The sequence below is a fragment of the Lepisosteus oculatus genome, chromosome 14 (genome assembly GCF_040954835.1).
Source record: "Lepisosteus oculatus isolate fLepOcu1 chromosome 14, fLepOcu1.hap2, whole genome shotgun sequence".
Taxonomy (NCBI): Eukaryota; Metazoa; Chordata; class Actinopteri; order Semionotiformes; family Lepisosteidae; genus Lepisosteus; species Lepisosteus oculatus.
The window spans coordinates 20,791,281-20,815,815 of NC_090709.1; the positions used below are offsets into that span (position 1 = coordinate 20,791,281).

A 24,535-nucleotide genomic window follows, 5' to 3' on the forward strand; every position below is an offset into this window, starting at 1 on the left:
CCACACTCTACCTCCGAAACGCCGTTCTATCCCAGTCACACCCCACACTCTCCCTCGCAAACGCCGTTGCATTCCCAGAACCACTGTTTCATAATCTCATCCCTGATTGAACCCATCAGATTCCTCAAATTCTCACTCCCTAACCAATTATCCAATCACACCCCTTTCCTTTCAGTATTTAAACTCCCCTCACACACAAATCCCCACGCTCACTATTGAGAAGCCTCTTGTAGTATTCTCCAGTGCGTGTTTCCAAGCCTTTTGACTGATCTCCTGTTACAAATCTTCTGCCTCCTTCTCCTTCTCTCACGTCATGCCTTTTGACCTCGCCTTCTTGATTTTTTATTTTGGATTGTTTTTGGATATCTCTCGTTACCAGACCCTTTGCCTCCCTTATCGACCCAGCCTTTGGATTTCGTCTTTGGATCGTCCCTTTGCTACTTTGCGTTCTGTAGGATTCCGGTCACGCATAAGGATCCTCCAATTCTACCTATAGGTTCCCTGACACAGACGAGGGGAGTCCTGGTGTCCGTGTGGCGGTGCAGCTGGTAAAAACGCTCCCTGTGCTGTGTGTGTTGTGGGCTGCTGGTGTTTCCGAGAGAAACGGGCTGTTTGTGTGGGAAGATGCTCTTTCCTCAGGAGGGGAAAAGTCTGTCTGGGGCTCAGCTGGAAGAACCGAGCGGGAAGGAAAGTTCTGGAAGTGCGCATCTCCTCTCCGTCTGCTTCAGTCCCAGTTACTGCGACACCAGGACAGAACAGGAGTGACGAGCGAGTCTTCTTTTGTACATGGGGTTTTAGAGGGGTTTTTAGGAAACAGCACAGAGAGAGAGGAAAGGACACCAGTGGGAGAGAGTCCTGAGGCTGATTGATGAATCTCTCAGTTCTTGTCTTGATCCAAGTTGTACCCCATCCCAGTTTAAACTGGTTTACAATGTGGGATTTCTGCACTGACACGACCCTACATGTGTCTCCACAGGAGATGGGAGTCCTGTAACATGTTTTTAGACAGAAACCCGCCAGAACAGACACATTAGAAACGACCTGGAGGAGAGGTCAGAGCAGGGAGAGTCTCTGGACGAGTATAAAAACCGGAACTTCGCTTTTTATAACCACACTTTCTGATTAAAGTGTCCCGTTACTTCAATCTCAAGAAAACTATTTAAAATTTCCAGAAATTGATTAGTCGGGTGATGTCCCATTTTATTAGAAAGAGATTTGATCTCCTGACTGTTACTCTCACTAATATAATACTGTCTGTGTTGTTATCAGTTACACTTACTCCGACACCGGGACTCATTACAGCTCATGACATTAATTACAATTAATTAACTCTTTATCCTGAGTGTCTTCAGTCGTGAACAGAGGTCCGTCCAGTTTCTATGCGCTGTATCCAGTACAGGGTCACATCTTTCACACTAATGAAATGTAAAGAATGAAAACACATTGAAACAAGCAGTAAAACCTGGACTTACCAGAGAAACGGGGGAATTTATTAAAATGAGACTGTATTAAATACGAGTGACCCAGTGGGCAAAAGATGTATAATATACGTCTATTAAACGCATACTTTAGACGTCTAAATGTGGTCCGCAATTCGTCTAGAATTAAATATACGTCTATCGTTATACGTCAATTATACATCTATGATTATATGTTCATTATACATAAATGGTTGGAGTTCTAGTATACGGATAAATTTAGAGGACTGTTATACATATATGGTTAGAAGACTATTATACATATATGGTTAGAGGTCTATTATACAGATAACTTAAGAGGACTATTATACGTATATGGGTAGAGGTCTATTATACATCAAAGATAGGTTTTATAGGTGTAGAAACTAGTAAACCAAGCCAATGATTTGGCTTAGAAATGTATTCTGAAAATACACATTCACAGCTGAAAAATATGTATTTAAAATTATACATTGTATACAATCAATCAAACCACATTTTGATTCAAATATAAATTTTAAAATGTACAACTTCTATATTTCCAAGAAAAAAAAATATTACTGTGGAAGTTAAGACGATTTTTGTCCACCATTTGCAAACCCTGTCTAATTGTCCTAACAGAACCAGAAACCTATTATTTTCAGTGTCCAGATCTCCTGACTCCCTGCCTTGCATATGCATTCTTCAAGTAACACATTGCATGCTCCTTTATTTCTTTTTCTGTTGATGTAGGGTGGGACTTCAGCACTGCAGCTAGGAGAAAATTATATAATATTACTACTCAAATAAATGATGATTATTATCTTCTTGAGTATAATCTCAAAAATGAACCATTAAGGTTTACTAAGCTCAAAGCTGAAATAAACGGATAAAATTTGGCTTGCATCATAGCAGTTGAGCAATAAAGTCTGTCCTAATTAAAGAGTACCCAAAGTTTGAAAGTACAACATAGAATAAGAGTACCTTTAATTACTCTATAAAGATTTGTGTCTCCCAGGCCCCTCTTTTGTTGTTTATCTTTTCGGTTTGTGCCAACGAAGTTGAATTCTGTCATCGGTTCATTTGTCATAAGTCTGAAAACCAAATTTTCACTGAGTTTAGACATTTTTTCAAGTGAGTTTTCACTCAACATTTATTTACTCAAATATTTAGGATCAAATGTAGTACTGTAACCCTTATATTTTAAAAGACAATTTTGCAGTTTTACACCTTGCACATTCAGTGGTTAACACATAGGTATCTATAAGCTCAATTCTGTGGATATTTTAACTTGATCAAAGTAAAAATGTAATGTAAAAACATGTTTAAAAAATCAATAAGCAATACCTTGACAAGACTGTGAACACACTCTGACATCACTGCCACCTACTCTCCGAAGTTGGTTTATCTGGAAATAATATTATATTAGAAATAATATTAGAAGCTACTAGATCTTCATTAATCAACTAATCAGACATACCCATTTACACATTCAATGGAACAAACACATTTTCACATATTAACTGCACTTTTTTGCAGTATTTTCTCAGTCTATAAATACAAAGTGACCATTTTTCAAAGTAAAAAAAATTGTAGTAACTTTTTAGAACATGAAAACACTTTATTTTGCCATTAAAGGATAAGCAAGATTATACATTATAAACTAAAAATATGAACGTATGCCAGAGATGGATCATTAATCAGATGTAGGCTATAAAATTATGACCTATCTGAAATAGGATATGTTGAATATGTTTGTGTAGTTTGTAGCATTGTGGTAAAAGACAACTTATTTTTATATTGTATACGAGCCTACACATAATTAAAATACATTCTGTGTAAAACTGTAATATGGGTAGTTTTATTTATTACTTTATACAATAAAAAAGACATACTTTTTGACAGTGTTCGAGGATCATTTCTGCCATCTGGCCAATCCTGGTTTGATACTAGAAATTAAAAAGTTAACAATAATCTCATACTTAACAAATCTATCATTTGCAGAGGGATCATAAACTATTCTTAAATTTAATAATTTAATTAATATGATACAAGTAATGTACTAAGTACTGAGGAGGCATGGTGACTCTGGGGTTCGGTTGAAGACTTTGGTATTATAACTTGCTTAGGGCTTCGAACTTTGCGTGGTGAGGTCCCAGTTTGGACTACCTGGGCTGTTAATATAATATTGCAGATTAATTTAATATTTAAGTATGGACGTAAAATGTTCACCAGTCCAATAATCTTTGAATATAATTCGCTTATGGTAGACTGTTCTCCAGACTACAGTGACATAACCTCAGACGTAATAAAAAAAAATTAACTTGTGAATTTCATCTCAATTTCATAGAGTTATTAGATGTAGGCAAAAAATGTAGTAATAACTTCAGGAATGTTGAAGCCAGAACTCAGCACCGTTTTTTTTCCTTGGGCAAGTTCTCACCTTTGATGGTTGGGCTTCAATAACATAAAGAATGGTGTTAACTTGTCTTTAAATATGATTGATAATGGTTATCTTCTAAGGACATTAAGAAAACATTTTAACTTTGATTGCAATAACCTACCTTTAAGCGTACTTGAACAGCTGAGTGAGGTCTGGGAGACACTCTTCCTAGGAGAGAACCTCAGTTTTGGGGGTGGCACTGGCAGCTTCAATGGCTTCTTCTTTTCTAAACAGAAAAGATATGGCAGTAAAATATTTCATATCAAATTAAATTATTTAATCAACTTGATCTGTAACTTTTTACAATAAATTTATTTCCTTTATTTTGGGAACTTTAAAGGCAGAGAAATGGACTTACTTGGAGTAGCAGCATCAGAATCAAAGTCTGTAATATAATAGAAAATTATCATATTTCAATATAATACTGGAAATTAGTTTAACATAGAATAAGCTAACCAAAATTCTTAGCAATTTCCATGATCAACAAATCTGATAAGATTTTTAACATTTTCATACAGAGCACCTTTCAAAATGACTTATTTAAAAGGGTTGTAAAAAAATCAATAACAAGGTACAAGCTAAATGAGGCATCAGTTGTTATTAATAACTGGTTAAAAATATAGCTATTGAGATTGTTACTTTTACATACCATCAACGTAATCGGAAAACACCCGCTTCTTACTTTTGCGTTTTGGATTGGGTGTCTCCTCCTCGTCTTCAGCATCCGTAACAGAGGTGGTTAAATCAAAGTGATCACACTCTGATTTCTTGTCTACAAATAATTATATTTACATTACGTATGATCAAATATGAAAAAGGTATTGTTGCACTGATGCATGTACATAGACAGTTACTGTAAATATTCAATCGGAATTTATAATAATTAACAGGAATTTTCTCTTATTTTCAAAGAAAGCTATACCTGATGTATGTTTAACTTGAACGAGCTTGAAGGTAACCCAAGTATCTTTATTAGGGTTGGCCTTCTCTTTGTATAGTTTTGTGGCCTGCTTTGGATCATTCGGCCACCACACAAACTCTCTTCGGGCATCCACCCAGTTTGAGGGCAGGACTCCCTCAACCTCCCCCTCCTGCTCTATCCAAACAGCACGTGTCCACATCACCTGAAACAGACATACACATTTTAATTTTGAGTCTTAATTCAGATTGCGGTGCTGATTACTACACTTGTGTTTGCTTATAATGATTATACTCAATGAAACACATAATTCAATAATAAACATTCTGCTTTATTTATACATTTGTAGTTAGATGGTATTCACTACATGCAATTCCTCACAAACTTTAAAATTTAAACTTAACCATGAAAAAAGAGCAGACAGAAGCATCCTGTGTGAATCAAAGTTCTATGCCATGTAGAAGAGGGAAAAGGACATAACCAGCAGCATATGGGAGACACACTACTTTTCTGTGCAGCTCTTTTACAGAGAGGAATTTCTCCCTTGCATGCGCCTCCAGACTATTAACATATACAATATTGAGCAGTTTTGACTCACAGGGTTCAGTGAAGAAGTTACAAGTCTGAGTCTGTCGTACAACAACACATAGAAGACTTCTGTCTGCTCTTTTCTCCTTCACAAATGCAAAGTCCTCATTATCCAACAGGAAACAACAGTCTTTTTGTCTTGACGAAATATACATCCGTCAACCAGATGCATCACAGTTGCTCTGAACTCTTTCCTTCTCCTTCATTCTCTTTACTACTTGAGCTATAGGGTTATGACTGTTCCGCACTAGTTTCTTCAAGGACTGTAAAAAGTTTTCAAATGGGAATACAGATAATTAAATTGTACCACATCCTGATGTAGATATCTCAAACTGTGCACATTATATACAACAAATGTTGGTCCATACAAATGCTGAGCATTGTCAACAAAGGTATCAAGCAGCTTTTGGGCATAGTTGAGATAGGCATTTCTCTTTCTTTCGTCCGAGTCAGAAAATGGGTGTATAGTTCCTTTGATACAACATTACAAAGCACAATGGGGCCTGTATACAAAAGGAACTGGCGGAACTCTGTAGCCTTCCATCTGTCAAGCTCTGAGAGGGATCTTGGCTGTCTAGTAAATTCCCCAGGCATCTTTCCGCTAAGAATTTCCAAATTATCAGAAATTTCTTTCCTCTGCCTGACAGACAGTCGACATTTAGCTGGTCCTTCCTTTAAGAAAATAAGAATTATTTTGCCAACACCAAGACAAGCTAGATGCAGGTAGTCAAGGGAGAATTGGCTTATGCACCCAATTCCAGCAACAGCTAAGGGAGAAAGTCTTTGTTGGTGTTCCTTGTACTCAAAGTTCTTGAATTGTTCATCTGTATGATCATTACATGCCTCTTCCCCTGTGAAAACAACTCTTCCCTCCCAGCTCCCTTAAATTTTGCATCTTTTGCAGCCAAAGTACGAATTGTGTCCTTTGCAGCATTTCAGATATGAGTGTGCAGGGGCATCACATATAAAAGCCTTCACAGTAACATTAAATACTCTATCTTCAAAGTGAATGCCATTATTGGTGAGTAACTTTAACTCCTCTAAAAAGTCACTCACATAATCATCAACTGGATCAGGCTTGGACCCTCCACAAAATAATGCCATTATGAAAGGCTGGAATAGGTGAAAAGAGCACAAAATAGGCCAAAATTGCACAGATGTAGATTTGAAGAGAGGAACTCCATCAACATTGATACACAGGTCTACAGAATGCATGCCTTCTTGGAATGTTTTAGAAGTTGTTTTTCAGGATTCCTTTCTTTAATCCAAAGTAAATGTACTGAACACCGCATTTATCACTGATTTGCACTTTATTAGGTGTTTGTAGGAGAGTCCTGGACGTCTCAATATCTCCAATAAATCATTGAAACACTGTCTTTTACAACCATGCTTTGCAGACCAAGCTACAAGTTCGGTAGATAGATTTGGCCTTGCTGGGTCAGTCTGTGCCTCATCTACAAGGTCAGTAGATTCAGAACTGGGGTCAGTTACATCAGATTCATCAGAGTCAGACTTTTCAACCTCATTCAAGATTTCTTCTTCAGAAGTAATAACTTCTTCAGTGTACCCATAGTCATTTGAATCCTGATGTGTAATGTCATCACTGACACAAGCACCCATATCACCAGACGACTGTTCCACATTCTCGTCCTTGGTGTCATCTATGTGAAAACTGTCATCTTGATCATCTGCTGGATTCTGCAAGAGCATTTAGCTCTGCACGTCGCTTCCTCCATCGGGATAAATAGTCCTTTGACATAAAGTCTGATTTGGTGTGTCCCCTGCGTGCTGATGTGCACCCACAGATAATTGTAACACATGCAAATAAACAGTAAATAAACAGTGACTGTTGTATGTAAGGTACTGTAAGGACGATGGAATATAAAAGGAAATGGTATCAACTTTTCTTAAGAAAATAAAAATAGAAATATTGTCATTCAAAGAAATCAACATATAATTACATTTTTTTCAGGCAGGTGGCAAGACCCCCTCTCGAAACCCCTGTATGCAAAGCTGTGCACGTTTTAGACCGTACCGTACGCTCGGTAATTTCCCGCAATTCCTGTCATCAGTTTTATTTTTGGGATTTTAACAGAGATTTTCTACTGTTTACATTTATATAATCTAATTTGATTAAAAGAACAAAATGACTGCGATAAAAACATTGTTAACTTTAAAAGGGTGAGTAAGAAAGGTCACACTACGCAGGTATTTCCCTTGTATCATTGCCTAGTTAAATTTAGAACAATAACATTACTTCAGAAATCACACAGAAAGGAGTATAACACCGCAATTATTTTTTTCCCATAAAAACATATCGTTATCTTGCTGAGGCAATTCTAATTTCTAAGAATATCCATATATTTTTGGGAGAATCAGAGAAAATTATCATCACATACTTTACAAATCCATGGGGTACTATAACATTAAGGGTTATTTAGCATTGACGTTGTTAATGGTACATGTTACATACTTATTTTCAATGACCCGTTGAACATGTGCTGTTTTTTCTGATTCTCAAATTAGAGAAACAGCAAAACGATTTTGTGTAATCTTCCCCTTCACACTATTTTTATGTGCCATTTTTTGCTTATTAACATACTATTTTAATCAAAATAATATTAAGTAAGATCTGTATGTGTTCAGATAGTATTATTATTATTATTTATACTTACTCGTCAAAAGAGGATTGCTGAGATATTCGTGGACTTCTTCTACGATTGAAAAACGTGGCCAAAATGGCGACCAACGAATACTAGCAATGCATTGTGGTATATAACTGGAAAATATGCTGGGTTAGATATTTTCTCAACGTATGCATTTATTAATGTTGTCGATATTATGGTTGAAATTTAACATTGATAATACATCGCGGCTATGTGCCCCCTGCTATGTGCTGATGTGCAATTTTAACGCATACAGTTAGTAAGGATCGGTCACTGTTGTATTATATACAGTATAATGACATTATGGAATAGGATGGGGAAAGGCCTGGCGTCACAGGGTGAGGGAGGAGTGTCGCCCCTTCAGTTTTGGGCAAAAGGATTTACTTAACTTAACTTGCGCCCTAAAAAAATAGTTGTAGTTTGTCAATGGTCAGACAACACTAATTGACACTAACAGTCACTCGGATTGTTTGATGTGCAGGAGGGCTCGCCGTCTAGGAACTGCACATATCAGTGTCGTTATTGAGCGTCAACATTACGATCCTGTTTGCTCAGGTGGACAGATTCCTTGCAGTAGTTTATCATTATACTTAAAATCGTTATATAACTAGGACTAGTTATAGCAGTCTGTGCTTTCTGTTGGTTTAACAACAATGTTTTCTTAACGATTCAGAACCTCCATGTAGCTGCAAAAATGAACGCTTATGGTACTTTTCGCTCCAGGCAATACAAACCACGAGAGTGACAAAAAATGTGAAACTGAACTTCATCGCAAATACCAGATTGCTAGTCGTTATCTTCTATCATGAAGCACTAATCAATGGCATAGCTGCGAGATTTGATTTGGGTAGCTGCACCGTACAGCTCCGTTTCAACCAAAATATCATATTTATCAATGGTATCAACTTTTCTCGAGAAAATAAAAATAGAAACTCTATAGGCACTCAAACATTTTACTGTTTTTTTCAGGCAGGTGGCAAGACCCCCTCCGCAAAACCCTTGTATGCCAAACTGTGGGCAGTGATTGGTCGAATATACGTATATTCTAGTCGAAAATATAGCTATACGTATATATACATTGCCGCGACGTATAATCAACGTCGAATTGCAACCGTGAAATCGACGACATCAATAAACGCATATATAACGTCGAAAACACATCTAACACAGTGCCTGAGGCTTTTTACTGTATATATCGTGTGTGCCGCAACTAGGAGTATACGGCACTCTGCACAGTGTACGAAGTAAATTATTTTAGCAGTAATTAATTTATTTACACATGTATAATAAATATAGTAATAAATATAATACATTAATTAATTACTGCGAAAATAATTTACTTCGTACACTGTGCAGAGTGCATATATGCGTTTATTAATGTCGTCGATTTTACGGTTGCAATTCGACGTTGATTATACGTCGCGGCGACGAGAATATACGTATATTCGACGAATCACTGCCCACTGGGAATGTTCAATTATGCGGGTGTTTACGCCAATTTAAAACATGTCATTGTAGCGCTGAGGCTTATTAATAAGAAAGAATTAAGTGTTCTGAGCTTTCCCAAATGGTCCCATCTCTGTTCATCTCTGTGGTGCAGCCACAGAGAAACTATTCATGCAGGCTGATTTAAGGTTCCTTTGATAAGGTTTCCTAGGACAGCTCCCAAAGGGGGATGCACTTAGCTAAGCCTGGCTATCATGATCAATGGTCATCCATTCGCCTATCTGTCTAGGGAGTGCCAGATGGACATCTGGACTGCATTCCTAAGTGTCAGGAGTAAATGACTCATATCTCACCTTGATCAACCAATCAGGGACTGGTAGGGCCGAGTAACCCACGTGGGACTCTGATGCCCATGGAACTTTCAGCCAATGAACGAGCTGAAGTTCCTCCAGGTAAAAACAGGCAACACAGAGAGCCTGAGGGATTTCTGGAGAATTCTGTGGACAATTCTAAAGGGAATTCAAAGTGAATTCCAGGGCAGGACGGCCCAGGAGCAGAAGGCTCCCAAGGGCAGGACATTCTCGCAGCACGCCTCCTGACCATCCTGAGACTCAGCCAGGACAACCACGGAACGGCCAGTGTGTCTGAGTGCCAGAACTTTCCTTTGTTCTAAGAGTCTAGAGCGGAGGTTGCCAGAGAGTAACCAGAGGATCCACCCGAGGTTAGCACCAGCAGCAGGCCTCGTGAACAGGTCGGAACTGTGGACAGCTGAATCACTATTCAGAACTAGCTCTTCATCAGGAACGAACTGGTCCTCTTCCTGACTTGCTGGGACCCACAGTCATCTTTTCTCCTGTGCACAAACTGTGCTAGTTAAAGCCAACACTAACTAGCTGGTCAGTGAGCATCAGCAGCGCACCGTCGCAAACCGCACAGCACAGCCTGGCACCGAGCCAGAGACCGCGGATTGGACAGCAACAAGCCTGCAACTGCTTCTTTGTGCCCGCAGGAGATCTAAATCCCCAAAGATTGGATGAGTATTCAACTTCACTACATTTCTGCTCGAGAATTCAATTGTTATCCCAACCAGTTGATATCAATTTAATTCCTAAGAGTTATGTACTTGTTTTGAGTATCTAATGTAGAAGTTTTAACCAAGTTCAATTACGAACCTATCTAAATGAATGATATACTGAACGTATGTCCTCTTGATATGTGTAACACTTTGTAACTGACTGAATATACACCTTTTGTATTCTGATAACCCTCTCGATAAGATCTGTTAGGTTTATATGCATATTCTATGTATTAATAAATGTATCCTCGCGTATTAGTACCTGTGTGTGTGCGTTGTTTGAGTTATATCGCATGGTTGGATTCTAAAGCCATCAAAAGAATCAACTTTGTGATTTACTGCTACAATTAATAATTGTCCCAGTAAATGCCCAAACCCTACAGAACTGGTGCCCTCAGAGAGCACACTACATTACATCATAAATGTTAATCGACCGTCTAAAATAAAAATGAAATCGAAACATTTTATTGTCTGTGTGGTTATTATTCAAAAAAGAACGCAAAATATTATTTAAAATCAATACAATATTTTTATTATACATTCGCGGTTATATTGCTCAAGCTTTTTTTAATACGTTACATTCAAGCCATTTTATTACAAACATTTTTAACTACATTGCTCACGCTTTTTAATATACATTTCAAGTCATTTATCACAAACACACATACCCACAGAAAAAATGTTACAAAGTCAACCATGTGGGTCTAGGTATTAATGATCATCTCCTTTCTGCGGTTATCTTAGAGACCGGGTCGGGCGTTTTGACCGATGCTGCACACCCCAATGGGGCAGCCTTGAGTTTTTCAAGTAGCTCTCGGCTATCAGCGTTGGCTAGCAAGGTGCCCAGCATATTGATTTCTGCCATAGCCTCCATGAACACATCCCAACCTTTTGGCTTCTTACCGACCACAACTGCTTGCTGCTGCGTGAGAGCCCTGACAAGACCAATCATGTGAGAGCCCTCAACGGGTGCCCCCTTGTACACAAATTCCCCCTTTTCATTCCAGGCTATTAATGGTTCATTGCGGGCCATGGTCTTTAACAATATCTCGGCATTTCTCCGGAACCGCTGAGACACGCTGTCCAAAATATACCCAAAGTCAGCGTCGCTCGATGACGGTGGTTGTGCTAATGTGCGTGATAGCTCGGCGGGTGCATTTTCCGGTAGTACAACAGTTAAAGTCCCCTTTTTCGGAAGTCCCCTGGCGTACTAATGTCAAATATGGTTGTAACACCTCACTGTACAATTTCACTTTTTCATATTCTGCCAGATATGAGTTCTGAAGAATGTCTCTCATTTCATCATCCAACTGACGGGTTGTTCTTTTTCTTACATCGCTTTCGAGCCCAGACCGCTCTCGGAGTCGATCGAGCTGTTTCTGAGGTACCAGGTACATTTTTCAGCGTGCTCCATTATTGACATTGTACAAGCCCCGTAATCAATGGTACTGCAATACTCAACAGGGTCCCGATAAAACCGCCGGACTGGTTCACCAAGAGTCTCTTTCTTTTAAGAGAAAGACCCTTTCGACTCAGTCTTTATAAGCTTACGCTTTCTCTTCAAAGTCCCAAACTGCTTAGCAGATAACGGTATGTTCCCTTTCAAGGTATTCAAGGCGATTTCAGCTATGGCCTGTACAAGATCATTTGTAGCCCCGCAGAGAATAGCTTTCCGCTGACTGGGGCTGGCTTTCACCGGAAAATGTAAGAGAGTCAGGTTTCTCCGAACGACATGACAACGCCCTGAACATGTTTTTTCGACTGAGTCTGTGGTTGCGAGATCACCGACTTTTAGATTTTTTAAATACATAAGCCGTGGGTACATCTGGGGGGAAAAGACCTGTTCGCAAACAATAGTCATCTGGGGTGTCGTCATTTAAATCCACCAACAACTAACCGAAAGGTTTTTTAGTAGCGTCATCGAACGCTTCCAAAAAAAATTTGGTTTTACCGGGGTACATCAGCAGTTTTAAAATACGGTTTTTAACACTCCCAAACAGAAAACTATGCGAAGTAGGATCTTTCAGCGAATTAACATCCTAACAAAAGAGTAACGTTTGCCGTAAGTGGATCATAACACATCTTGACCACGCTTAAATTATATTAACCTTTGCTTGTTGATTTCAGACGTTTTGAGCTCGTTGACCCAGTTAACGTGTTGGCGCGTCGCAGTTTATTTTTTGAAGGTCCGGGGTCTACACGGAGTGGGAAAATGCCATTAGTGAAAGAACTCAACACCGCAAATTACCAAAAAACGGTGGGGGTTTTTATTATAGACACGTTTAAATGGCCATGCTAAAAGAATGTTTTATATAATACCGACCTCTTCTCTCAGGCGGTCTGATAATATGCCCCGCACCCTCTGGTATGGCGTGAACATCTGTCTCCACAAGGTTTTGCGGTGGGATTGTAAACCCCAAACGAGGTTTTTTAAATGTGTAGCTACTTGTCCCTTCGCCCGCGTCTGTGGAATAGACACATACGAGTTTTGGTGTGGAGTATATACCCCGGTGTCTTTAAGACTCACATGGTTGTAAAGCGTTATTCAAAACATTGTCGTAAATACTCACCAGTGTTGGGCTGTGCGGTAACTGGCCTTTTTACAGCTGTGGTTTTTGGGGCTAATGGAAATGAATGGATACACACAGTCACGACCACATTATGGAGCAACTCCCTGGTAATTCCATTATAATAATTCAATATTGTCTAGTATACAAATATTATACAACGTTTTGTAACTATATCAAACATGAGACATGCACCGTGACGTTGTAATTGTCTCACAAAAAGCCGGATATACATACCGCTGAAATTCGTGGAGTCCTGGCCTTCGTCTACCAAGTCGAGCAGTGTTAAGTCTGTAAATAGAATATCTTCAGACTGTTGAAATTGATCGGCGTGATCCATTCTGACGAGTTAGGCGATAACGTGAGACTGTAAGAAATGGAATGCAGCCAAAACTTCGCCTGTTAAACCGCTGGTACTTATACACAAACCGATAAACTCTTCTAAGAAACCCCCCCACATAAACCATTAATCTTCGGTATCGTTGGGTGTACACGTACTGGGCTGTAGAAATTAAGAAACATTTTAGAAAACGTTTTAGTCCGTTATAATGTTAAAATCTATATTATTTTAAGACATACAACGGTGTCTAAATTTCATAGCTGTTAAACGTGGTGAAAATGTGTCGCGGTGTCTGTGTTTGATTCACCAACAGACCGCTAAGAATATTATCAAACAAAATGTTTTTTATTAACGCTATAAGAAAATGTATCTGTTCTTTATAGGCACTTGTTCACAAACCAAGCTTGACGTTTTGAGGTTTTATTTTTTAATAATGTTAAGAACATTTTTGCGTGAAATACATGGTGTGCTTGTAAATTAGAAAACTTTACATGAATTTAAAATGTTTGTAAACTTTTCCCTGGGGGTTTCTCCCACTACTCTGCATTCCAGAGCCTTTAAGTAACCCCTACACACCGACCGTCTCCAACAACATCACAAATTATCTCTACTGGGAAACAATTTTAGAACATTAGGACCAATCCGTTAAAGTATGAAAAACAACACCCCATCATTTTTTGTCTGTTAATACCTTAAAGACTTTTACGCTTGCGCTGTGTGGAAATTTATCTCAAACGTTCAAAAAAGCTGTGGCGCGAATGTGTTATTAAAAATAAACTGTGTCTTATTACGTTATTTTAAAAACTTAAAGACCAACCCCTGCATGTTTAAAATTTATTTTCTGGGGAAACACATCATTTGTGTTTGCGTTGCGTGTTAATACTTTAAAACTTATAAACTGATAAGTGAATATAGACCGTTATAATGTTAAAATCTATATTATTTTAAGACATACAACGATTTCTAAATTTCATAGCTGTTAAACGTGGTGTAAATGTGCCGCGGTGTCTGTGTTTGATTCACCAACAGACCGCTAAGAATATTATCAAACAAAATGTTTTTTATTAACGCTATAAGAAAACTTATCTGTTCTTTATAGGGACGTGTTCACAAAACAAGCTTGACGTTTTGAGGTTTTATTTTTTAATAATGTTAAGAACATTTTTGCGTGAAATACATGGTGTGCTTGTAAATGAGAAAACTTAAAATGTATTTTCTGGGGAAACACAACATTTGTGTTTGCGTTGCGTGTTAATACTTTAAAACTTATAAACAGATGTGTGAATACTTTTCGCGCTCGATAAATCGGGGGGGGTCATCACAACCAATTGAAAAATGTCTTGTGTTATGTAGGCGTGTTACACCATTGGCGCATATTCTTAAATGCTCTGGCCTGACAGGGTCGCAGTGCGTGCTTGGAGCTGTCAGACACCGCAGAGGTGCTGAGATGGCTTCTTTGTGTGAAGAAACAACGGGGTCCGCTACTCTGCAAAGTGAAGAGGTAGGCGGCTAAAATATTTTTCTGATCGTGCTTGTATCGGTGCTTAGCCTATGTCATTTTAATACTTGATCTTCTTTTTAGCAAAACCCGACCCCACCCTCTGCACCCTGTGACAGCGGCAGGGGTGTGAGTTCAGCTGGGGTACCAGATGTTGAAGAACTGCCGGGTGCTAGCGATGATGCCACGCTACAAATGGTAAATATTAACGAAAAACCTTAGCTCACAAGCGCGTTAAATGCTCGATATTTTAGGTACAAAGCATGTCTATTTTGTTAAGCCTTCCTTTTCTTTTTCCTTTAATAGAATAAAGAGGATGTGGACGGGTCAATCTTCAGCCTACCGGCACATGTGACTGTCTCGTGTCTATGCTAGTGTGTTTGCCCAAATGTTAATAAAGCTGATGCCTATGTCCCTAATGAGCCCGATGTTATGCCCCAGATTGTGAAAGCAGTAGTTTATTGCATCTTCAAACACTGTTTAAAGGGGGTCCTGGTTGATGACTGCCCGGCCTGTCTGATTGACCATCCCGGGCAGCGGGGTCACACATGCCTGTCTGGCGGCTACACAGATGGGTCTGAAGATGTGACGTTTGCCGCTTTAGAAATTTATAAGTCTCTCAGTTTAGCCCGAATTTTATCGGCTGTTCTGTACACCGCCCGGTGTCTGGGTTCGTACACCATTACAAATGACACTGAGCGGCGCATAAAACAGTTGCTAAAAAATATAATTGAGGACCGCTCCCCATACGAGCATGTACACACCACAGTTGAACAGCTGGATGGAAAATTAGTAGACGTGACTTTTGATGAGTTGCAAAAGAAACACTATTCTTATTTTTACAGATGCAAAAAAAAAGATCTATGTAAAATGTGAATACAGATTTCACTCTGTTTTACAGACCCGGGTGTGCCATAGTCCGAAGAATGAAGAATTTCGAATGTCTGAATTCTTACTAAGAGTGCTTTACACACTTCTCTCTACAAAGCTTGATATGCAAAACAAAGAGTCGAATGCTAATGTCCTTAAATTTGTTAAAGAGATAGATGTGTATGTCAAGAACTTGAGTGAAATTATTGCGGATCTGATGTTTTCAGATCAGAAAAGGAAGCCTGGGGGGTTCTACAGTGTGTATTCCAAAATACAGCGTGTTTTGCACAGAACCTGTGGTAACACCATCCCGCTGATTACGCAGGCAAATTTTTCCGCACCAACATTTAATTGTTGAATGCAAACAGGAGCCGGTAACGCATGTGTGCTGCGTTGTTTCACTGTTTGAAAACCCCCTGTTGAAATAAAGCGGTTCATATTTCACATACTTGCAAACTGGAGTCTGTAACATGTGTAAAAAGTGCTGCTGCGCTGTTTCGGTGTTTGAAAACCCACTGTTGAAATAAAGCGGTTCACATTTCACATGGTGTTTGTCCTGTGAATTCTTTCCGTGAGACTTTACGCAGTCAGTGTGTGTGTGTGCTTGCACCCCTGCTGCTTTGGAGACACGACTTGTGTAGCCGGACAACCACTCGGCCACCCGGCCGCGGCTGGCGCCGCTCACACCCCGGGATCTCGCGGCCTGCAACAGACTCCCCATGCCGCCGTAACTACCCGATTTCCTAGGGTTATAATAGAGCGCACTCAACCCCGCGGCAGACATGGTCAAACCAATACACACTTGCACACACCTAAAGCGAGGGATGCGCCGCCTTGGGGCTTTGGGACCCTGAGGCGCCGGACCGACCGGCCGGGGGGAGGCGGGGGTTCCGACCCACACCATTGGCTCCTGAGGGGGTGGGACATGCACAAATAACAACACGCCATTGGATGGCAAGGGGCGGGACAACCAAACACCGCGGACGACCATTGGCTGGAAAAGGGGGGCGTGGTACCTGTCAAAAGTTTGACGAAAGGTGTCGCTTTATACTACTGATGTGCAGTGTGCCTTTCCTCTTGTCATATTCAAGAGTACTCACTGTGTGAGCTCCTCACTGCGTGTTCTGTACTCTACTGTGATTTAATTTAGATGATTACGTGGAGTAGAGTGACAAGATCTACTTGAACATTTTCGGTTTGTGAAATGAAACACTAAATACACTACTGTAAATACAGGTAATGGACATTTAAAATAACCACAGTACAGCTAGAAGAGTGAAAGATAAAAGACTATTTAGAATGACATTCGCAATAGACTTAAGAACAGTTCAACCGCCCGAATAGGGACTTGAACCCTGGGCCCTCAGATTAAAAGTTTGATGCGCTACCGACTGAGTTATCCAGGTTCTGAAAGAATGTTGACACTGTCGGGATCCTCGCAAGTCACGTGTCTCTTGTGCGGAAGAGCAGTCATTACCTGACCCGTCTGGAATGACCACTGACAGACTTTATCCAGAAGCGACGGCACCACTCCCAGTAGAATGAGTGAGAAATACAGCATGACATGGGTAGTTAAGGGGCTCCCACAATCCATCTTTCCTCACATTACTGATTTTTTTCAATAGCATTTTGACCTTTTTTCACATTCAGATTTTTTTCACATTTAATAAAATCTTTTAATCAACAACATTAAAAAGAAAACAAATGGAACATTTTTTGGAACAAAAATTAAAAAAAAAACTTTCAATGCCTTGGTTGTATACGTTTATAAAGGGAGTTGCAACATTGCTGAAATGTAAAGAGCATTTCTGTAGAGAAAACAGCATTTTTTCTGCCTTGATGTTAAGCTTAGAGAGTCTGTCTTTTAGAAATTATATTTCTTAACACCTTGCACAGCCTCCCGACTGACTAACAAATATTTTTTGGAGAAATTGGCTCACACACCGGAAAACACTAACGTTTATTTATGTGAGAGTATGTAAAACTCAGGCTTTAACAGATGTTCATGGTGTTTCACACGGGGTGTTACCTGTTGTAGTGTTTCCAAAGATGTGTTAGCGGACCACAGATTATCTTGAATAGATTTGTGTTTGTACTGGCTGGGATTCAAACACGTCTCAATTATTTGGAAGGCCCCTGTACCACCAATGCACTTCCGAGAAGCACCTGCAAATTATCACAATCCTCTCTCTCACCTACAAAGTTATGGAGACACAGACGTCCAATGAAAACTCAAGGCTCCACTCAAGGCTTTATTCACTCAAGGCTCCACTCTTTTGTTGTGATGTCATTTTAATTAATATTAGCTTTGATAAGGTGTCATTTTTGCCTCTTAAAGGTAAAGTCTGCTCCTTTCTTCCTGGTATAGAAAGAACGTGTTCCATCTTTGTTTAAAAACACCACTAAAAGTAAATTATTCAGCTCTACCGCCTGTGTGCATTGACAAGACATCTCAAAAGGACATATTAAATAAGAACACGATCCTTCCTGTTACCATTCCTGTGCCGGGGCGTTGTTTCACCCTTTTACGTTAAATCATCAGTACTGCTGTTTTTCTATGCATAGTTTAATCAAGAGCACTTAAAAGATGCAAAAAGCTTTCAAATAAAATAGAATTGAAAGACAGTCGAGTAAGGACGTAGAAAAAAAGCACTCCCCCGTCTGGGAATCAACCACCGTCGCCCATGTAACTGGATACAAAAATAACAGATTAATTTGTGCCCAGTCTCTTGAAGCTTCGATGCGATTATTTTTCCTTCCTTATTTCTTCATTCCTATGAATTTACTCTGTAGTAGAAGAAACGCGAAAGTGGGAAACTGCAGGCATTCTTCGTGAGTGGTGGAGTGTGATCAGTGAGCATTTGCACATCTCTAAGTCTGTTCCATAAATTTTCATCGGGGATGTAGCTCAGTAGTAGAGCACATGCTTCGCATGTATGAGGTCCCGGGTTCAATCCCTGGCATCTCCAGGTACTTTATGTTATAGTACTCACATCGCAATCTTCTGTTGAGTGAGAACTCTTTGCTCGTGTTCAGAGAGAGCCAGGTTTACACAACTAAATGCAGGCACACTCGACGTGCTGCAGAGTTGCGCTGCTGTTTTAAATGTACCTCATTTAGTTCTGTTTAATCTTAAATTATTTGAACTAATAATTTAGTTCAAATTCAGGAAATCCAGAGATTGCTTCACACTTGTCGTGGCTGTTGCAGAAAACACCTGTTGAATCTCACCCGGGATTTTTTGAGAGATCATTCAGCGAGCGAATCCTCCTTCTGAACCGCACTAAACTGAAAGCTTCACGAACTCCTCACTCCGTGTCCTGTACTGCTCTCGTGTAAATGTGAAGCACAGCCATAAACACACTTTGAACTTTTTCCGTTTGTTAAGGTAAATGCAAAAGAGCATGACAAGTATTGATCGTATAAAATATCCATGGCACAACTCGAGAAAGTACTGAAGGACTACACATCGACTCTTGATGATTACAAGAGATTCAAGAAACACAACCGTCCGCACCTGGGTTTGGATCCTGAACGCTAGAGTTAAAAGAACATAAGTGATGGATATGACCTATAAACTCTCTTAATTGTCTTATAGTTTATGAAATAAAACAATTTCTTAATAATTTCTTACTGTTGATAGACGATTTATTGAATTTTAACAAAATCACAATTACAAACTTTTTTCTGTTAAACTGTTATTCACATATTCTAACGTAGATAAACGTTAGTGTCTTCCAGTGTGTGAGCCAATTTCTCCAAAAAATATTTGTTAGTCTGTCGGGAGGCTGTGCAAGGTCTTTAGAAATAGAATTTCTAAAAGACAGGCTCCCTAAGCTTAACATCAAGGCAGAAAAAATGCTGTTTTCTCTACAGAAATGCTCTTTAAATTTCAGCACTGTTGCAACTCCCTTTATAAAGGGTGTGCACACGTATACAACCAAGGCATTGAAAGTTTTTTTTTAAATTATTGTTCCAAAAAATGTTCCATTTGTTTTCTTAATGTTGTTGATTAAAAGATTTTATTAAATGTGAAAAAAATCTGAATGTGAAAAAAGGTCAAAATGCTATTGAAAAAAATCAGTAATGTGAGGAAAGATGGATTGTGGGAGCCCCTTAACTACCCATGTCATGCTGTAGTTCTCACTCATTCTACTGGGAGTGGTGCCGTCGCTTCTGGATAAAGTCTGTCAGTGGTCATTTCAGACGGGTCAGGTATGACTGCTCTTCGGCACAAGAAGAGATATAACATCACAGCTGCACCATTTAAGGTGGAACGAAAAACGCGAATAAGAAGCCAACTTCAGCCTCGTAGCAGACCCTGGGAGGCACGCTCAAAATAATCATCTTTCCCAGTACTTAAGAGTCATATTTAGATCGCTTTACTGCAATTTTATTTGATTGATGGGAGATGTGAAGCCATCGAGCCTGTACTGCGCTTTCACATTGAAATTGAAGCCATTTCTCATGCTTCTCTCAGTGTCGGGGCTGCAATTGCGTGTAAAGGAGGCGACTTGAAAATGTCGCTACAAAAAATCCGCCGGGTTAATTTACTTGTCCGACCACCTCCCTCCGTCCCCCTTTGCTGTTAGCACAATTCTTTCAGTTTCTTTTCTTGTATTTTCCTTGCTATTTTACTGTTGCTTTTCCCCATGAGGAGATGGATCCACAACCGAAACTGTTTTCACCCTGTCTGTGTAACATCAGTCTGTATGAGGAGCATATTTTGTACAGCTCCAGTGGCGCAATCGGTCAGCGCACGGTACTTATACAGCAGTGCACAGCGGAGTCATGCCGAGGTTGTGAGTTCAAGCCTCACCTGGAGCAGTGTCTTTAGCTACTGAAAGCAACTGTCGAGTTTAGAAACTCTTAGGTATCTGATGGAGATAAATTAACATCAAAGGAACAAGTAAAGCAGTGTCTTTAGCTACTGAAAGCAACTGTCGAGTTTAGATACTCTTAGGTATCTGATGGAGATAAATTAACATCAAACGAACAAGTAAAGGTAAAACCTTACTTTTAAAGGTTTACTTCGAGTCACAATCAAAGAAGGCTCCACAGCTGAAACATTGTGTTTCCTTCTCTTTTCAGCATGGAATAAACCTATACTTTTTCCTTTGAAGCCCACCCATGCTGACGCAGCTCCCTACTTAAATTACCATCAGCTGTGTATCTCCAGCTGACCTGTACACAAATATATGAGAGAGGTCTACTGAGACGAGAGGAGCACTGGACTTGATAAAGCTCTTGCATTAGATTATGTTTTTGTTGTTCCCCAGATTTGTTTTTAAATGTTCTTTTTCTTTTGAAGTTGTTGCATTTGGTTGTTTTTTTATAGTTGTTAGACAACTACAGGGATTTACCGAGGTTCCCGGAAGACTTCTCGTTTTGTGTTTGTTGTGTTTTCGGGTTACAACTATTTTTTTTCTGTTAATAGGACCCCACGCATTACTGTGGGACTAGTTAATTTTAGTTCTTACATTGTACCTGAAATGACCTCAATAACTACTACTCTGTTTCCCTTTTTTTTAAAAAAAGGCAAAACTGATGTTTGTTTCTCCTTGTTGCTGATTGGTAGCTACAACGGGTCAGTTGCAACAAACTTGGCCTCTGAAATTTTTCAGCAGCTCTTTACTGAACCTGTTCTCAATTGCAACAAACCTAAAATAACAGCTGCTGCCCATTAGATGTTACTGAAGTAGCAGACTAAGCGAAACAATAGATTACATTGGAACTGTCCTGAATGTAGTGGAAATAATATCGTCATTAAGTAATGAACTGATGCACCACTTGTTTGAAAATTATTTTTATATTTAACTAAAATTGCTTTCCAGACACTACAATTATTCACAAGGAATTTTATCAATACATATTTTATTAATAAAAGCGTGATATCTTAATAATAAAGTTTAATGTTATCTTTAACATTAGTACTTTAGTAGCTGTATTATGCTTTTGGGAATTTCCAGGTATCCTGGTGGAGAGAACTGAAATTAAGGAAATACATATTTAAAGGGGTGTAAGTCTTAAATGTGTTCTGTCACATCTGGGTGTTAATTGAATAGATTTGTTGTATTATTTAATTTGATTTGACTCTACACTTGTGTTTCTTATGAGATAATATTGGGGATTTGCAGATACAGATAATAAGTTGTACTATACAGGCAAATGTATGGTTACCTTAATGAAGAAACTGTTATCATTACCCTTTTCAACGTTATTGTTTAAGACAGTCTTTCAGAACAGTATTCTCATGTTAGTGGCTATAGTCTAATGATAATGGTGGTGAAACAGGCGAATGTGTGGAAAGATTTGGAGATGGAACAGGAGACTCATACAGTCGATAGAAAGGTTGGGTAGGATTGCACACACCACCATGCCAGTGCTTAGTATAGTAGTTTAAAAACATAATAATTTATTTAACAACCTCAACTGCACTACTGAGAGCTCAGCTCCACTACTAGTAATACATCGCCCTTTTTGTCAATTAGATAGATGTGTTTTACTACATGTTAATTAGTGATTCTTTCCTTTTAACTGATTTAAAATAGAATCTCTATAAAACAGATAAATGTGTATGTGTCGCGCTGAAATTCACACATGAGGGAAGGCACACGAGTAAGGAAAGATATCGCGTTTAGGAAGAAATCCAGGGTGATGACCCCGGTGAATGGAAACAGCCTCATACATGAGTGGCATGTGCTCTACCACTGAACTGAACTCCCGACAACTACCTTTATCTGCAGCACTTTTAGGAAGAGTGAGGAGTCTACAAGTCCAGAAAATGTGAGGAGAATTCAGAACAGGAGGCTCTTCACCTTTCACCGGCTTTTGTTGGACGTCTAAGTGAATGACAAATTTTCACTTTTTGATTAAAGAAAATAAAAAACACCTTTCTTTCAGCCAGATTCATAATACAAAAAGCACAATGTAGTGAAGTGTTCCTATTTATTTAAATCCCAGTTCAAAATCAAATCTCATTGCCATAGTCCTGATTAGTTTAAATTTAAGCAATTAACCAGGCTTCTACTGTATAAACTTCTAGAGATATTACAAATTGTTTGAAGGGACATCATTTCAGATGGAAATTGACTTTTGTTCTAGTGGGATCACATTAAACCTTTCTTTTGGATTGAGAACAGGATCATGGTGAGATTCAAAACACATCTATCTTTGCTTCTTTCAAGGATGAATGGATTATTGAGATGCAAACATTGGTTCAAATCAAAACAAAATTGTGATATACAGTACTTCTGTTTTTATTTTCAGGTACCAAAATTTAGTCTTAGTTGTAAAATTCCATATTAATATTCAATATTAAGTGGATTCAAACATGCACAGTAGAGAAACGGAATAAAGAAGTAATTGTTTCACTAACATCTAAGTGCAACCTATAGATCGTCTTTGGCCATTGAATTGCATAAGGCACCGCACAACTTTTACTGGAGGAAATACTGTGTGTTCTGAGTGGCTGCATCTGTATATAATGTTATTCAGATAAGTTTAGGTGGAGGTCAAATTCTAACCTCTGTAATGTGCTCTCTGAAGGCACCAGTTCTGTAGGGTTTGGGCATTTACTGGGACAATTATTAATTGTAGCAGTAAATCACAAAATGATTCTTTTCAGGTACTAGAACATGAGGATACATTTATTAATACATAAAATGCATGTAAACCTAACAGATCTTATCGTGAGGGTTATCAGAATACAAAAGGTGTATATTCAGTCAGTTACGAAGAGTTACACATATCAAGAGGACATATGTTCGGTATATCATTCATTTAGACCGTTTCGTAATTGAACTTGGTTACAACTTCTACATTAGATATTCAAAACAAGTACATAACACTTAGGAATTAAATTGATATCAACTGGTTGGGATAACAATTGAATTCTCGAGCAGTAATGCAGTGAAGTTTAATACTCATCCAATTTCTGGGGATTCAGATCTCCTGCGGGCACAAAGAAACAGTTGCAGGCTGTTGCTGTCCAATCCGCGCTCTCTGGCTCCGTGCCAGGCTGTCCTGTGCGGCTTGCAACGGTGCGCTGCTGATGCTCTCTGAAGACCAGCTAGTTAGTGTTGGCTTTAACTAGCACAGTTGTGCACAGGAGAAAAGATGACTGTGGGACCCAGCAAGTCAGGAAGAGGACCGGTTCATTCCTGATGAAGTGCTAGTTCTGAATAATGATTAAGCTGTACATAGTTCCGATCTGTTCACGAGGCTTGCGGCTGATGCTAACCTTGGGTGGATCCTTTGGTTACTCGTGGCGACCTCTGCTCTCGACTCTTAGAACAAAGCAAAGTTCAGGCACTCGAACGCACTGGCTGTTACGTGGTTGTCCGGGCTGAGTTTTAGGATGGTCAGGAGACTGCCTGGGAATACCAAGCTTTTAAGCTTTTAAGCGCAGGAGGCGCCCTATCCCCGCTCGCTTGCTTATTCCCCTGTTCACACGTGCAGTGCGGCTTTTCCGTCTGTTTATTTGTCAGTTTTTGCGAGACACGAGTGCTTGTGTATTAGCGTGAGCGTTTTTTATTCTGATCATGAACAGTTTTACAAGTCTGCAAAGGATCGAGGAAAGGTTTATTGCCAGCTGAAAAGAGACACAGCGCTTCGGTTGTGGAGACTTGTTCAGCTGGCGTTCTGGGAGTCGCGTTGTAGTGGCAATGCTTGTTAATAAGTCAGAA

General features: G+C 39.3%; 1 long non-coding RNA gene and 2 other non-coding genes across 4 annotated transcripts; all 3 read left to right on the forward strand.

The window, feature by feature from the left end:
* Positions 1 to 13,184: 13,184 nt before the first annotated feature.
* On the forward strand, positions 13,185 to 15,226 carry LOC138242892 (uncharacterized). Of its 2 annotated transcripts, none has more exons than XR_011191766.1 (3): positions 13,185 to 13,250; positions 14,834 to 14,981; positions 15,063 to 15,226. It is a non-coding gene; the product is annotated as an uncharacterized lncRNA (long non-coding RNA). The 2 variants fall into 2 exon arrangements; XR_011191765.1 differs by having other exon boundaries at positions 14,881 to 14,981.
* Positions 15,227 to 18,745: 3,519 nt separating this feature from the next.
* On the forward strand, positions 18,746 to 18,817 carry trnaa-cgc (transfer RNA alanine (anticodon CGC)). The gene has a single exon. It is a non-coding gene; the product is annotated as a tRNA-Ala (tRNA).
* A 1,764-nt stretch (positions 18,818 to 20,581) lies between these two features.
* trnai-uau (transfer RNA isoleucine (anticodon UAU)) lies at positions 20,582 to 20,675 on the forward strand. The gene is made up of 2 exons: positions 20,582 to 20,619; positions 20,640 to 20,675. It is a non-coding gene; the product is annotated as a tRNA-Ile (tRNA).
* Positions 20,676 to 24,535: the final 3,860 nt, after the last annotated feature.